A 16,814-nucleotide genomic window follows, 5' to 3' on the forward strand; every position below is an offset into this window, starting at 1 on the left:
AGTCGCCGCGAGCGGCCGTGGAGGAGGAACGGGCCGAACCCCCTGGGTTGAGCCCCCGGGTGCAGTCATTCTGCAAGCACACATCGAGAAGCCGGGCCGACGTCCTCACCTCGCTCAAGAAGGGGGACGGTGCGAAGGGCCCGTCTGACAACGAGAAGCGTGCCGAGAGCCGATGTACACCTGCAGCCATTTGGACGGAATGCAAGGAATGTACGTACGCCCGAAAGCATCCGAGTTCTTCTGGCCTTGCAGCTGTCATTTTACTTGCCTTTGAAAACAGGGATGTGCCGAAAATTCCAGCACCCCACGGGCTCAGGTAGGAGCGTGCAAAAAGCGCGGGAGAATTGGCGCAGGGAGGAGTGTGAAAGACGCCAGTATTCGTAAGAAGATGTTTGTGTTTCGACAGTGATTACATTCGTAGTAAATAACGGACGCCAGCAGATTTTGAGATGAGCCTAAACGTGAGTCTGTCCAGGGCTCACGCAGATACAGCGGTTATAAAGAAATGTTGTGTAGCTGCTCTCCCAACAGCCTCGGATTGCAGGGAAACATCTTAAGAATGTGAAATCGTGAGAAAAAATGCCAATTCATGAGGCACACGCCAGCCGACGCCCGACAGAAAATTCCCACCCTGCACGGAGAGGCGTCGCAATGAAACGTCATTGGCTACACTGAAAATTTCGTCCGCCAAAGATAACGCCGAATGGAAGCTGAGCTGAGAGAAGGATGGAAAGAGAGGAGGATGGAAAGAGAGAAGGATGGAAAGAGAGAAAGGGGAGCCATGGAGACACTGCGGAAGCGAGAGGACCTGGGCGCTCTTCCACCCACTGCCAACATCCTCCGTCCAGTGCCGTGATAGCACAGCTTCGGCCACGCAATCGACGACGGCAGACAACGCGGAGATCGTACCTGGGACCAGCCGCAAATGAGGGCAGCCAACCCGTGCGGCACAGCTTGGCCGCGACGCCCCGCAACGACGCAACGCCTGCCGCCGACCGCAGCTAGGCCCACGAGAAAGACAGGCCGCGGCGCGTACGTCACGAAGGTAGTCTTGCGCTCGCTCGCTCAAATCAGCAGACAGACTACGTTTCTACATCTGTTAACTCGTAACTAGGCGTGTCCGTACAAACTACAACTGAATCTTCTACTGCAATCCGCTATTATGGAATCTTGCTCTTGTTAGTCCTATAACGATGGGAAGTTCATGGCCCTATTTATAATTTGTTACGGCTGTACTGGCGTACAATGAAATAAAATCATGCTAGAATGATTATCAGTTGCATAAGGACCACTTCCATCATGCACTGTTAAGTAGAAGAGACTAACTGCTATAAACAAGCCGTTATACCATTTAGATCGACTATTGATCTTAGATTTAATTTTTATGTACTACTGTTAATCAATAAGACTTCATAATAGCAGATACCAGTGGAAGATGCAATTCTCATTAGTACTTATACGACCAGCTGCGAGTTAACAGATTTGGAAACGCATTTTGTCTGCCGAGCTGAGCGAGCGAGTTCAGGACTACCTTTGCGACGTACGCGCCAAGGCCTGTCTTTCTCGTGGGCCTTGCGACAGCAGTATACAACGAACAATAACCAGAATCGTCAGACGATTCGTTCCCTCCTCCTTCCCCTTAATAACTGAGTCGTGTCCACACCTATTGAAATCGGCCCTGAGATTTATAATTATGTTTTGTTTTGTCTAAACACCACAAAAATAAATACATTTCTTTCACTGTTCAAATAACTTACGGGTTTGCTGCCGGGTGACGTCGTCAACCACCGCCGATATTTCGACAGGAGCACAGCCTGCCATTGTCAAGGCACAACTGCAAGGAGGAAGCAATGTGCAAGGGTCAGAAGGGAGACTGGGGAACATTCTGTTTATAGGAAGCCTACTCACACTGACTTGTATCTGCGAGCTGATAGTTGTCACCATCCAGCTCAGTGTGAAGGAGTACTTCGTACCTTGGTTCACAGGGCCCACGTTATCTCAGACCCTGAAAGTTTGTGAGCTGAGCTATCACATCTCGAAGTCACCTCTCGTCGGAATGGTTATAGTGAGAGGCAGATCAAACGTGCGTTGTGCTGTCAACTTTCTGTGCAACGGGTGAGGGACGAAAGCAACGAAGTGGCACATAAGTCTACGGCCTTTTTGCCTTACGCAGGAAGCATTTCCAACAGGATTGGCCTTATTTTGCGGAAATATGATGTGAAATGTGTTTTTCGACCACCTTCTAAGATTAAGACCCTGTTGGTGTTCGTAAAAGATGATCTTGGTTTGTGTGAGGGTGGTGTCTATCGTATTCCTTGCAGTTGTGGCGTGTCATATATTGGTCAGACAATCAGGACTGGAAGACCGGTGTATTGAACATAAGCGTCACACACGCTTAAAACGGCCAAGCAAATCCGCTATTGCAGAACATTGCCTGCACACCGGCCATCCTATGGAATAGACCTACAACAACACAGAGATTCTGGCTTGCACGTCCAGCTATTGGTATAGTGTTATTAAGGAAGCTGTTGAAATCAAACTATCAAGCAACCTTATAAACAGACATGGTGGATTTTGTTTAAATGCTGCTTGGAATCCGCCTCTGTCTCTCATCAAAAAAACGGAGGGACAGAATTAGTGCTGCCTCACCTGTTAATTAATACTGATGTTGGTTATCTTTGGTTGTGTGTTGAATCTGCGGTTACTTGTTCTGTGTGTGGTATCTTCCTTGTTACTCCTCTGTGAGCCGACGTAGTAAATTCCCTTGCACGTTGCTTCCTCCTTGCAGTTGTGCCTTGACAATGGCAGAGTGTGCTCCTGTCGAAATATCGGAGGTGGCCGACGACGGCACCCGGCGGCTAACCCCTAAGTTATTTGAACATTCAATTCGCCGGGAAACATTAAGGTCTCACATTTCTTTCATGTTTTGATCATCTAAGTAATCTTTTACATTCCTAAACGAGCCCTTGAATATTGTAGCCTTTGTGTTTGATTTCATTTAACTATCGATATCAATTAATTGTTGGCTCCCAACGTGGGGTAATCTCATTAGTCATCTACCCGTCATTTCACGTCCGACAGCAGAGAGAGAAGAATTCTCCAGAGATGACTACACTGTACATGCATAGCATCCAACAGGCCAGGCCACATGATAACAGATACATTGTATCAATTGTATCAATTCTGATGCCATGTGTTTGTTGCTCGTTTCTGTCCGCACTGCTATCAATTTAGCACTGATCACTTTTCCCATTTCCTACAATAACACAACATTTCGAAGCAATGTTAATTTTACGAATAAAAATTACTCGTTTATTAAAAAAAGTTTTATTGAAAAACAAAAATTAGCATCGCTGCTGTGGGTAGCTGGCATTTCAGTTCTTTACCCGGTTATTAAAAATAAACCTGTTACAACCGAAATCAAACAAATACCGAAAAATACAGGTTTTTCATCACTAAAGTACCGGTATCGGTTGTAACCCGTCTGTTTTTCCCATCCCTAATTCAGAGGGTTTGCAGTTATCAGATGTAGACTGCCTGACTTCTGATGGGCTAAATAAAAGTGTAGCGCAAATAATTCTCTAGAATGACGCAGAACCACCCCTTGCTAACGAACAAGAGAACTGGCCATAACAGGAAACGCTCGGAACAGTCGTTTAGATGCACCAGTCGGTTTCCGTCGAAATTCTGCGCATGCTAGTCTCTCGCATCACCTGTCTCGAGTACTTCGCTGTGTCACTATGAGTCAGTGGGACGAACAGACATATTTGGTGACCAGTGGAATCCACCACAAAATGTCACTGTCGAGTGCTGTGCGAAACACAATTCGTGGAAAATGTGTGCGGAAATGTTTGCGCGAGATTTTACGATTGGACGAGTTTTGGAAAATCCTCCACTCAAGTCTGAAATTGAAAATTTCAAAAATGGCTCTGAGCACTATGGGACTCAACTGCTGAGGTCATTAGTCCCCTAGAACTTAGAACTAGTTAAACCTAACCAACCTAAGGACATCACACACATCCATGCCCGAGGCAGTATTCGAACCTGCGACCGTAGCGGTCTCGCGGTTCCAGACTGCAGCGTCAGAACCGCGCGGCCACTTCGGCCGGCCAAATTGAAAACTTGTTGACACAGTGTTGTAAAGGGGATCTGCAACGAATAAAAGACTTAACTATCAGAAAACAGTTCGCACACCAATGATCATTGCTCGAGTTAAAGCAACTGTAGCAAAAAGTTCCAAGAACTCTCATTATCGTTTATCTGTTGCAGTGATAATTAAGAAATGGTTATATTGAGACATTACCAAAAAGAAGGACCTGGACTTTCATCCTTACAAACTTACTGCTGTGAGTGAGTTTAAGTGTCTAAGCGAATTTTCTCATGTTGATTTCTTGCGTGTTTTTCCGAGTGAAATTGAGTCTGTAGATATGTATCCACAGTTTTTCATTTCTTGAGCTGAAGCCTGCGTGCATGGCCTCACAGGACTTGCAGGACTGAACAACATAAAATTCCCATCACAGAGGCGTTGGTCAATCTCAAGATTGGTGTTTGGTAGGCAACGTCTGGTGTGTGCAGCGTAACGAAGTTCCTTGGCCAAACTTGATGCAACCGTTATGTCTAGATAATGTTTAATCTATAGTTGCATCAACTCACAGAAGATGAAAGACTGTGCGGATAGTTTCAGCAACACAACAAACGGACTTGACAAGCTAGACATGAGCGTGTGTGGTGTTCGGTGAGGAGAGGATAATTAGCGGAGGCGGTGAAACTAAACCTCTCCAGCTCGTTTGCCTTATCTCTCTCCTTGTCACTTTTGCCCGTGGTAGAAATTGCGGAGTCGTTTGTAGTCAAATATACTCTAACAAAACGAAAGGCCAGAGAAGGACGCACCACGAAGCAATTGAAATGAAACGGAAATTCGTAGATGTGATGTACATGTACAGGCAAACAAATGGTTAAAATTTCAGAAAAATCGAATGGATTATTCAATAGGAAGAGCTTCACATATTCAACAAGTCGATAACATGTTGTCCGGCCGTGATGGCCAAGCGGTTAAAGGCGCTGCAATCTGGAACCTGGCGACCGCTACGGTCGCAGGTTCGAATCCTGCCTCGGGCATGGATGTGTGTGATGTCCTTAGGTTAGTTAGGTTTAAGTAGTTCTAAGTTCTAGGGGACTGATGACCTTAGACGTTAAGTCCCATGGTGCCCAGAGCCATTTGAACCATTTGATAACATTTTGGTCCATCTGTGGGGAATATGTAAGAAGTTATTGGGCTTGGCATTGATTGATATAATTGTTGGATGCCCTCCTGAGGGATATGCGACATATACTGTGCAGTTGGCGCTTTTGATCCTAAAGATCGCGAACTGGTTGGAGGCCCCTGCCCATAATACTCCAAACGTCCTCAGTTTGGAGAGATGCGACTACCTTGCTTATAGGATTTGGCATGCACAATGTCTGTATGCACTCTAGCTGTGTGTGCACGGGCGTGTATTTCTGAACGGTGAGCCCAGAAATGGCCTGTGATGAAGGGCAGTAAAATGGGGCGTACAATATGATCAGTGTATCGCTTCACTGTAACAGTGCTATGCATGACACCCAAAGGGGTCTTCCTATGAAAAGTCTATCATTGTACGTAGTCAGGTCATATAGCTGGTGACAGGTTGATATTCCGCAGCTGTCTGGGGCCTCTCCAGATATGTTTTCGGCCTGTGATCTCACTCATTGGAGTAGAATTGCCGTAAGTGATGTGTCACGCTTCGAACGGAGACCCAATGATCACCATTCGGCCTGGTAGCCAGGAGTGGTGGTCAGGGTGCGATATCATTTCGAGGCAGGGCCACTCTGGCTGTCGTTCGCGGCACGCTAATGATAGCCTACCCCCCGTTTTGTTGCCCTTTATGGCAAACCTTCCTGGGGTTTGGTTTCAGCAGGGCAATGCACGGCAACACACGGCTAGAGTCGCTACTGCTTGCCTTTGTGCTTGTCGAGCCCTATCCTGACCAGCAAGGTCGGCGGATCTCTCTGCAGTTGGGAACGTTTGGAACATTGTGGGCAGGGCCGTCCAGCCAGTTGGTGTTACTAACGGTCTTAAGCGCCAGTTGGACAGAATTGGCACGATATCCCTCAGGAGGATGTTCAGCAAGTTTTTCAGTAAGTGACAAGCCGAATAACGTCTTGCATAATGGCCAGAGGTGAACAAACCCTTTACCGACTTTCTCTTCAAAGAATCGTCAAAATTTTCTGAATCTTTAACAATTTGTTTATCTGTACGTGTACACTACGTCTACCGATTCCGGTGCCTTTCGGATTTTCTTTTTCCTTTCTTGTCTGTCTCTCTGGTGGAGCTAGCGGAGTGGTCAGCACACTGGACTTGCATTCTGGTGGCCGTGAGGGGGGCAGAGGGGGAGAGGGGGCGCTTCTAATCCCCATCCGACCGTCGAGATTTAGCTTTCCCGCAATTTCCTTAAACCGCTTGAGTTAACTGCTGAAATAGTTCCACTGAAAGAGCGAGGCCGATTTCTTTCCTCGTAATTCCCCAATATGAGCTTGACCTCATTGGTGACGAGACAAACATCAGTGTTACATTCTCCCTTTCTTTCTTTGTGTCTCATAAAAATTTATAAGTCCACTGCCATCTACAAACTAATGAATTTAGCAACTTCTGTTTTATGGGATTAAGACTGTAATGTGTCGTTGGATTTGTTAATTCTGAATGTGGCAAAGGATAACGTTCTCACTGTCTTCTCAAGCCCAGGGTGGTAAACAGACATTACACATAGCTATTAATTCTGGCCCTATATCGAAGTAATCAAAAATGCTACTGTGACATTCCAAGAATACATACATTGATACTAATAACAAGTTTGGGATTTAACCTAAAATGGTAACACAATCTCTCCCTTTGCCATATTACATTTAATTTACCAAAGCTCTCAGGAAACAAGTTATAATCAATAAGCAAGTTTAATTGCTTCTTCTCTCATCAAATCAATTAATATTTAAACATTGAATATGTAATTAATCAAATTATATCTCATATGTGAAAACGTTCTCAACTGAAACAAATCTTTAGCACTGAAAATTACACCCTACGACGTATCTGTTCAATGAAGTAAGTTGGGGGAAGATGATTTTATCTAATGTATTCTCATGTACTCATGGGAGGGTAGGTTAGTTATTAGTTCTTGAATTTCTCTATTCAGAGCGTACGCCTGTTATAGTATGCAGCTCTCGCAGAATTGGACTCAACATTTAATTTCTCCACAAGCGCTTCTCACATTACCAAACGGCAACTGCGGCGGCATTGTCTCCGGGCTGGATCTGAAATCCCCTGGCCTAGACTGAATGTAATCCGTCTCAAACGCTGTGTCTTCCGTGGAACGTTCAAATTTACCTAGTCGAAATTAATGGCAACTGCACACTCGCTCTGGGTTGAAGCAATGTGCGCAAAATTCAGCCAGAAGAGATTCCCGCTGGAACATTTAACTACCGCTTTACTTTTGTCGCTACGATACGTCAAGCGTATCGCCCTCACTTCGCAAATGTAAAGTAGAGTCAGAGTCGAGCCTTTACCGCATGCAGGTGTGTGGCCGGCCGCTAGGCGTGAGCGCCCGCTCTCTCTGTCTGTGTCTCAGTTGAGTTCTCAAAGTGCTTTTCTGTGACGTTATCATCCCCACCTTGATTCTACTACGTCACGTGTCTGGCTCCAGCTGACCGCTCCCTCGTTAAAGGTAAACTCTTATTTTCCTTGCCCGGGTCTCCACTCGTTAATGTACTCTGGCCACTTACTTGCATCTCGGCCGTGTTTATTCTGATTGGTATTAAACTGATTTTTCCCTATTTCTTTCTACAGTGCACCTGGGCTTTCTTTTGTTAAAGCTACTTGAGTCGTTCCAATGGCATTAGCCGCCTGCCCTATTCGCCTCCACGCTTCGTTCACTTTGTTATGTCGTTAAAAGGTTAAATATTTTGTTATTCCGTACATGAGATGGTTGTAATTATTTCCTGTTGTCAATAATATCATTATTTGATGGGGATTTTATCCGGTATCGTCGTTATGCAGCTTATTTAAGGCCAGAAAATGTGGACACCTAAGAAGACTTAAAAGATGAACATGCAGCTGACTTCACGCTCTATGCAGACATGAAATACTACACGCACTAAAAAAAGTTTTGCATCTCCCCAATTCCCAAAACTCCTGAAGACAGACGTTCACTGTGGATATTGTATCACAGACACAGTCCCTTTGACTGTTCAGAGATGTCACTAAACCTGCCCAAAGATGTAAACAACAATGGAAGAGCAGGGCCTGTTAGACGGAGGGGATCCGACAGCCGATTAGTTCCGGTCATTCCACCAGGAAGGAGGTACACAGCTCGTCTTGTCTGTAGTTCAACCATGCCTAGACGGTCAATAACGCGGTTCTATCGCGTCTGAGTTGTTACTTTGTGCCAGGAAGGGCCCCTCAACAATGGAAGTGACCAGGCATCTCAGAGTGAACCAAAGCGACGTCGTTCGGACATGGAGGAGGCTCAGAGAGACAGGAACTGTCGATCAGATGCTCAGGCAGCCCAAGGGCCACTACTGCAGTGGATGACCGCTACTTAAGGTTATGGCTTTGAAGAACCCTGATATCAGCGCCACCATGTTGAATAATGCTTTTAGTGCAGCCAAAGGACGTTGTGTTACGATTCAAACTGTGTGCAACAGGCTGCATGATGCGTAACTTTACTCCAGACGTCCATGGCCAGGTCCATCTTATGAACCATGCAGCGGTACAATGGGCCCAACAACATGCCGAATGGACCACTCAGGATTGGCATCACGTTTTCTTCACCAGTGAGTGTAACATATGTCTTCAACCAGACAATCTTCGGAGACGTATTTGGAGGCAACCCGTTGAGGCTGAAGCCTTAGACACACTGTCCAGCGAGTGCAGCAAGGTGGAGGTCCCCTGCTGTTTTGGGGTGGCATTATGTGGGACCGACGTATGCCGCTGGTGGTCATGGAAGGCGCCATAATGGCTGTACGATACGCTAATGCCATCCTCCGACCCATAGTGCAACCATATTGGTAACGTACTGGCGAGGCATCCGTCTTCATGCACGACAATTAGCGCCCCTATCGTACATATCTTGTGAATGACTTCCTTCAGCGCAACGATATCGCTCGACTAGAGTGACAGCATGTTATGCAGACATGAACCCTACCGAACTTGCCTGGGATAGATTGAAAAGGGCTGTTTATGCACGACGTGACCCAACCACACTGAGGGATCTAGGCCGAAATACCGTTGAGGAGTGGGACAATCTGGACCAACAGTGCCTTGATGAACTTTCGGATAGTATGCCATGACGAATACAGGCATCCATCAATGCAGGAGGACGTGCTACTGGGTATTAGAGGTACCGGTGTGCACAGAAATCTGGACCACCACCTCTGAAGATGTCGCTGTATGGTGGTACAAAATGCACTGTGTGCTTTTCATGGCGAATAAAAAGGGCGGAAAATGTTTAGGTTGATCTCTCTTCCAATTTTCTGTACAGCTTCCGGAACTCTCGGAACCGAGGTAACGCAAAACTTTTTTGATGTGTCTATTTTACTATACCTCGGTATCCTTTCCAATTAATATTCACTTGTATTCCTTTCGATGTTTGTGGACAACGGCACATAAGTTTATTACCCATTACACACTCACATTGTAAGTAGTTTTAATTGAACTGAAAATTGGTTACCAAGGAAATGTAATGACTTGAACATTCCCAACATATAAAATGTTACTAACCTAATATTCAGTCTTGAGTATAAGTAATAGTAATTTAATTTGTACCCTGGCTTAAGCACAAGAATTTCAATGTGATGTGATGGCGGTAGACCTGTCTACTTGTGACATTTACTTTACGAGAAATGCTGATATGATGTTCTACAGTATGCTATTATCCACTATTCTACCTTTGATGTGGGCACAATTATGTAAAACTGGCTACACGGCATGAGACCAAGAACAGTACTTTTTATTTGTCTCGGTGTCCTTCCTAAATAATGTTCACAAAGATTTATCGTAATGTTTCCAATTGTGTGAATAGATTGTTTTTGGAGATGATATTCCCACTCTTAATGTCCCTTCATGTTAATCGAAAACAATTACATGATGGTGGTCTATACGTAAGGTAGAAATTACTATCATACTAATATGTTCTTCTTTCGTTGAATCATTACGCCTTCTGCCAAAGAAGCTATTGCTGGGGATTTTAGCAGCTTATATCCAAACACATTACGTATTTACATCTACATTTCATCTAATTTGACTTTATAACTCATCAGCCACGAAGTATTGTTTCGTTATATCTCAATGTCCTTCCAGACTGACACTTCCAGTATAGCGATTTGTTGTCAACGCGACGTGTTTTTGCATTTAGAGTGTGGTTAGACACTCACCCAGAAACTGATTTTAAGTCAACTGTAAATTGCTTGTCAACAATGTATAATGACAGTAACGTTCAAGAAACAGGAAATATTGTTGGTTTAGTATCTGATTTGATGAATCGTTATTCCATATACATTGCGATTTAAGCATAAGAACTTGAAACTGATCATGTCTGTTAGACTATACAACTTTTAACATATACTTCAATATAAATGCTGTGGTGTTGTACATGCGTTGACCTAATGTTAAGTATACTGGCCATTAAGTTTTATTTCTGGTATGTGAAAGGTTTGGAGACAAGATATCGAGTATTAAGGCGAACGGACGCTGCATCGCTTGCTAAAAAGCTCACACACACACACACACACACACACACACACACACACACACACACGCGCGCACGCACACGCACACACACACACGGCCGTTTACGGTTATCGGCTCGGAGAACACACACCATATGGGGCCGACACTGACCGAGCTGTACTTTTAAATTGCTTTGCCCCACCACATCGGTTTGTGCGCTGATGGAAAAGGAACGCTAATGGAAAAGGAACGCTCTTTTGTTAGTCGCCCTGTCCGGCTACCGCGGCTATTCAGACTACATTTCCCCACACACATAGTGCGATAAACATTAGTAGACCTACTTATTTAGGTTCTGTAGCGTGGAAAGATGAATCTCTGTGTCAATGTCAACGTACACTACAGATTTCGTAATAGAGCAGTACTACTTTTCCATGTTGAGCGCAAATGTTTCCTGTTCAAAAACTCGTATACTGTCGTGCATTAAATATTCCAGGGACCTTGCTAAAGTTAATGGATACAAAAGCGTTTTTCGGTGTTGAATGCAACTATGGGATTATGTCATAACCTAGATTTTTTAAAAGAAAAAGACTTTTATAATATACGGGGTGAGCTAACTAAGCTGTTCATCTCAATTTTTTTTTTTTTTTTTTTTTTTTTTTTTTGCATGCAGAAAAATTTTCGTTGCTATGTTAATGACTGAGATATCGATATCAAGTTCGCTTTTTGAAACGGAAGTATTATCATTTGAGTTTCTTGTAGTTCTAGAAGATAGAAACACAATTGCGTTTAAGTCTTCGCAAACCAACTACGTAGACCACTGTGAAGGTAATGTCAGAGGGTACGTCCAATTCTACAAATTTTTCGAGCTTTCTCCCTTTCCATGCTGAGATCGCAGGAAGAATGATGGTGTAATTCTCTCTGGGCATACTGTAATTAGTCTAGTCCTGTTTTCGCGATCTCTGTGTGAGAGGACGCCGGGAATCTTAGGAAATTCCTGGTTTCATGACTTAATGTTTGTTCCAGAAAATTTCTAAGTGCGTTTGAATGGAAGAGTTCGCGTCCATCTCCAATCGCCTGCCAGTTCAGTATCTTCGTTACTGTTGCCCCTGGTCGAGCAAACCTGTGACCATTCGTGCTTCCCTTCTTTGTATCCACTGAATATCTCCTGTTAGACCTCCTTGTTAGAAGGTCCCACACATTTGAGCAGCAGGAGAAGGAGGAGGAGCAGGAGATTAGTGTCTAACGTCCCGTCGACAATGAGGTCATTGGAGCACAAGCTCGGATTAGGGAAAGATAGGGAAGAAAGTCGGCCGTGGGCTATCGAAGGAACCATCCCGGCATTTGCCTAAAGCGAAAACCTAAATCAGGGTGGCCGGACGCGTGTTTGAACCGTCGTCCTCCCGAATGAGAGTCCTGTGTGCTAACCACTGCGCCACCTCGATCGGTATTTGGGCAATATTCTGGGATGGGTCACAGGAGTGTTTCACATGCAGTCTGCTTTGTAGACCGATTGGGTTTACCCTGTATTCTACGAGTGAATAGCAATCTGTGACCTGGTTAACCTGACCACTGAGACTTTTTAGGGAAATGAAATGGATCACAAAGTGTTGCACCCACGTAAAATATGAAATTATCGTTTGGCGTTGATGGGAGGGAGGCCTCTTCCGGGGAAATTCGGCTGCCGGGTACAAGTCTTATTTCATGTGACGCCACATTGGGCGATCTGCACTTCGGTGATAATGAGACGATGATAAGTACAACACAACACGCAGTCCAGGGGCGGGCAAATCTCCAACCCGCCCGGGAATCGAACCCGAGCCCGTGGCGTAATATGTAAGCAGGTTACTACTCAGCTAAACAAGCGGACTAAATCCAGCTACCTGTACGAGTTACTTTATGCCAATTGTGAGTCACTCTTACTTTATTCATAAGCTACTAGGCTGCTCGGAGTGACCGTGCTGTTCTAGGCGTTAGAGTCTGGAGCCGAGTGACCGCTACGGTCGCAGGTTCGAATCCTGCCTCGGGCATGGATGTGTGTGACGTCCTTAGGCTAATTATGTTTAAGTAGTTCTAAGTTCTAGGGGACTGATGACCTCAGATGTTAAGTCCCATAGTGCTCAGAGCCGTTTGAACCATTAAATGCAAGTTGCCAACCTCTGTACCTCATTGAAATCATATCAAGATTTGACTGAATACTTCCGCATCTTCTTTCAGGAAGAACTTTATTACAGATAACCGCATCGTCCGCGAAAAGTCTTAAGTTACTGCTAACACTGCTGCAAAGTCGTTCACACGTGACAGACGTGGTCAGAAATTTTTGCCCTCCATGCGTTGCGGGGTTATGGTATTGGCTTAAGCAAACGAACTTTGTGGTCACTACCAATTTACAAACAAACTAAAGCGAGCAAATGAAACTAATGATATTACAAAAAAAATAAACATAGCGTTTCTGTTATATTTATTTTTCAAGAGAAAACTGACAGCAAAATACTTTTTTCATCGAATACACATATGAGCAAAACTCTACCATCTAGTGAGCAAGATGTATGAGACAGGCGAAATACCCTCAGACTTCAAGAAGAATATAATGATTCCAATCCCAAAGAAAGCAGGTGTTGACAGATGTGAAAACTACCGAACTATCAGTTTAATAAGCCACGGCTGCAAAATAATAATACGAATTCTTTACAGACTAATGGAAAAACTGGTAGAAGCCGACCTCGGGGAAGATCAGTTTGGATTCCGTAGAAATGTTGGAAAACGTGAGGCAATACTGACCTTACGACTTATCTTAGAAGAAAGATTAAGGAAAGGCAAACCTACGTTTCTAGCATTTGTAGACTTAGAGAAAGCTTTTGACAATGTTGACTGGAATACTCTCTTTCAAATTCTAAAGGTGGCAGGGGTAAAATACAGGGAACGAAAGGCTATTTACAATTTGTACAGAAATCAGATGGCAGTTATAAGAGTCGAGGGACATGAAAGGGAAGCAGTGGTTGGGAAGGGAGTAAGACAGGATTGTAGCCTCTCCCCGATGTTATTCAATCTGTATATTGAGCAAGCAGTAAAGGAAACAAAAGAAAAATTCGGTCTAGGAATTAAAATCCATAGAGAAGAAATAAAAACTTTGAGGTTCGCCGATGACATTGTAATTCTGTCAGAGACAGCAAAGGACCTGGAAGAGCAGCTGAACGGAATAGACAGAAGCAAAACGAGGATAGTGGAATGTAGTCGAATTAAATCGGGTGATGCTGCGGGAGTTAGATTAGGAAATGAGACGCTTAAAGTAGTGAACGAGTTTTGCTATTTTGGGAGCAAAATAACTGATGATGGTCGAAGTAGAGAGGATATAAAATGTAGACTGGCAATGGCAAGCAAAGTGTTTCTGAAGAAGAGAAATTTTTTAACATCGAGTATAGATTTAAGCGTCAGGAAGTCGTTTGTGGATGTATTTGTATGGAGTACAGCCGTGTATGGAAGTGAAACATGGACGATAAACAGTTTAGGCAAGAAGAGAATAGAAGGTTTCGAAATGTGATGCTACAGAAGAATGCTGAAGATTAGATGGGTATCTCACATAACTAATGAGGAGATATTGAACAGAATTAGAGATAAGAGAAATTTGTGGCACAACTTGACTAGAAGAAGGGATCGGTTGGTAGGGCATATTCTGCGGCATCAAGGGATCACCAATTTAGTATTGGAGGGCAGCGTGGAGGGTAAAATTCGTAGAGGGAGACTAAGAGATGAATACACTAAGCAGATTCAGAAGGATGTAGGCTGGAGTAGGTACTGGGAGGTGAAGAAGCTTGCACAGGATAGACTGGCATGGAGAGCTGCATCAAACCAGTCTCTGGACTGAAGACCACAACAACAACACTCATATGAGCTATAAGAAAAAGAACATACGTTTACTTCCATGGGAAATCTGTAAAGTATTGACAACGGGGTAACACGCATATACAAAGATATATTGATTAGGAGTCTTGAAAATTTGCAATGTATTGAAAACACAATCTTCACGGACATATTCGCTGAACTGAAATCTGCCTCGCGGAATCCCGGTGGTTAAATTCATTGCTTACAGTGCTGGTCGCCTGAGAAAGCGAAGCGTGTCCCCACCATAGGAAGACACTGAACAGGGTATTCTCCCTGATCAACAAACACGAAAGTTACTGCTACGTCAAAGTTCCATGGCGTCTCAGAGACTCCGCAAAACCAGTTAAAGGTTAATATGCAACATCAAATCCAGTGGTCTGAACACACTTCAGAGAGCAGATTAACTCCAAATTGCAACGAAACAAATTGCGTACAGCTACCGACATGAAGCTTGTGAAACCGAAATTCTAGTTTTCGGAAGGTGGTAAACAGTAAGTGAAGTTTGTCATTTTAAACTGTTATGATTGAAGTGCGTGTTAAGCTTTATTGGGAGTATCTTGTCAAAGACTTGCTTTAAAAGCTCTACAAATTACCCCCAGGGGGCTCACCGCTCTTTGGCGAGTTCGTGCTTTTGTACCACTGGGCCCCAGCCTTTGCAGCATCTTTCCATTCCGTGCAGCATTTCTATCCTCTTCCTATTTTTTCCCCTTCCTTGGTGAACGTCTGTTATTTTTCTTTTTTTTTTTTTTTTGGAATGCGTTCCGAATTTTCAGTTGCTGACATCAGAACGGTCTGACCACTGTTTTTCATTCATTTTTTCTTTCTTCGTTCACCTTCTCCTTTCCTTCCTCCGCTTGAGGTTTCTCTTTTTCTTTTTCCTTTTACTCCCTGTGCGCTCCTGAAGACAGGCCCACGCGTCTGACGCGAACAGGTGACTAGATGACGCGTAATTTCCAGCTCCGGGTCGAACAGGTGCGGTTCGCACTTGCACCCCGGTACAGGTGAGGCCCAGGCAGTGGTGACTGCCTGAGCTGTTACCTTACCAAATTGCCGGTTGGTCCTTTTGTGATGTGTTCTGGAGGCGTGACCTGCGGTGTGAACAGTCACCAAAAGCGGAAGTGCCCCCTGTGAAAGGTTGTGTGTCTTTGTGTGTGTGTGTGGGGGGGGGGGGGGGGGGCAGTTGGAAGAAGCGCGCCATCGGAAACAATCTTGGGGCAATGTCTCTCAATGACCAGTCATCATCTTCATAGGCAATGTCTGCCAAATTTATACGGAATGAAGCTCCCGAGGCAAAAACAGTCCCAGCTGAACCACGGTTCATCGTGGTTTCACACACTGAGGACGGTCAGTCCTTTGAAACCGTAAATTTTTCTCCTATTCAGAAAGGTGTTGATGCAGATGCTGCTTCTGTGAAATCGTGCTCTCGTTTCCGCAACGAGACTTTCCTTTTGGAGACTACTTCTGATTCTCAGGCACTAAAGCTGCTTACCGTTTCACTTCTCCGTGGCTGTTTTGTTCTTGTCGAGGCCCACAGAAGTATGAATTCTTCCCTTGGTGTTATTTACACTAGGCTGCTCGATGGTGGGATCGAAGCAGAAATCCAAACGTACCTCTCTGGTCAGGATATCATTTCAGTTCATTAGGTGATGAAAAGGTAGATGCATCCTTCGTGCCCACACGCACTCTTTTTCTCACTTTTGATAGAGTTGTGCTTCCGTCCAACACCCAATGCAGGCTATGAAGTTATCGCACTCCCATTGTACATTCCAAATGCGCTGCTACCAGTGTCATCATTTCATCCCCACTCGAATGTCCTGACGACTCCCAGCCAAATGTGGTATGGGTGCTCGCGAGGGTGATTGTCTGTCTCCTCCTCCCCACTGTATCAACGGCAATGGCGACCATACTGCCCCCTCTCGAGACTGTCCCATTTATCTCAATGAGCGGACTGTCCAGGAGAGCCGGCTGAGGTGGCCGAGCGGTTCCAGGCGCTACAGTCTGGAACCGCACGACCGCGACCGCGCGGTCGAAGGTTCGAATCCTGCTTCGGGCATGGATGTGTGTGATGTCCTTGGGTTAGTTAGGTTTAAGTAGTTCTAAGTTCTAGGGGACTGATGACCTCAGAAGTTAAGTCCCATAGTTTTCAGAGCCATTTGAACCATTTTTGTCCAGGAGATCTGGGTAAAGGAAAAAGTGC

This window comes from Schistocerca nitens, chromosome 7 (genome assembly GCF_023898315.1).
Source record: "Schistocerca nitens isolate TAMUIC-IGC-003100 chromosome 7, iqSchNite1.1, whole genome shotgun sequence".
Lineage (NCBI taxonomy): Eukaryota > Metazoa > Arthropoda > Insecta > Orthoptera > Acrididae > Schistocerca > Schistocerca nitens.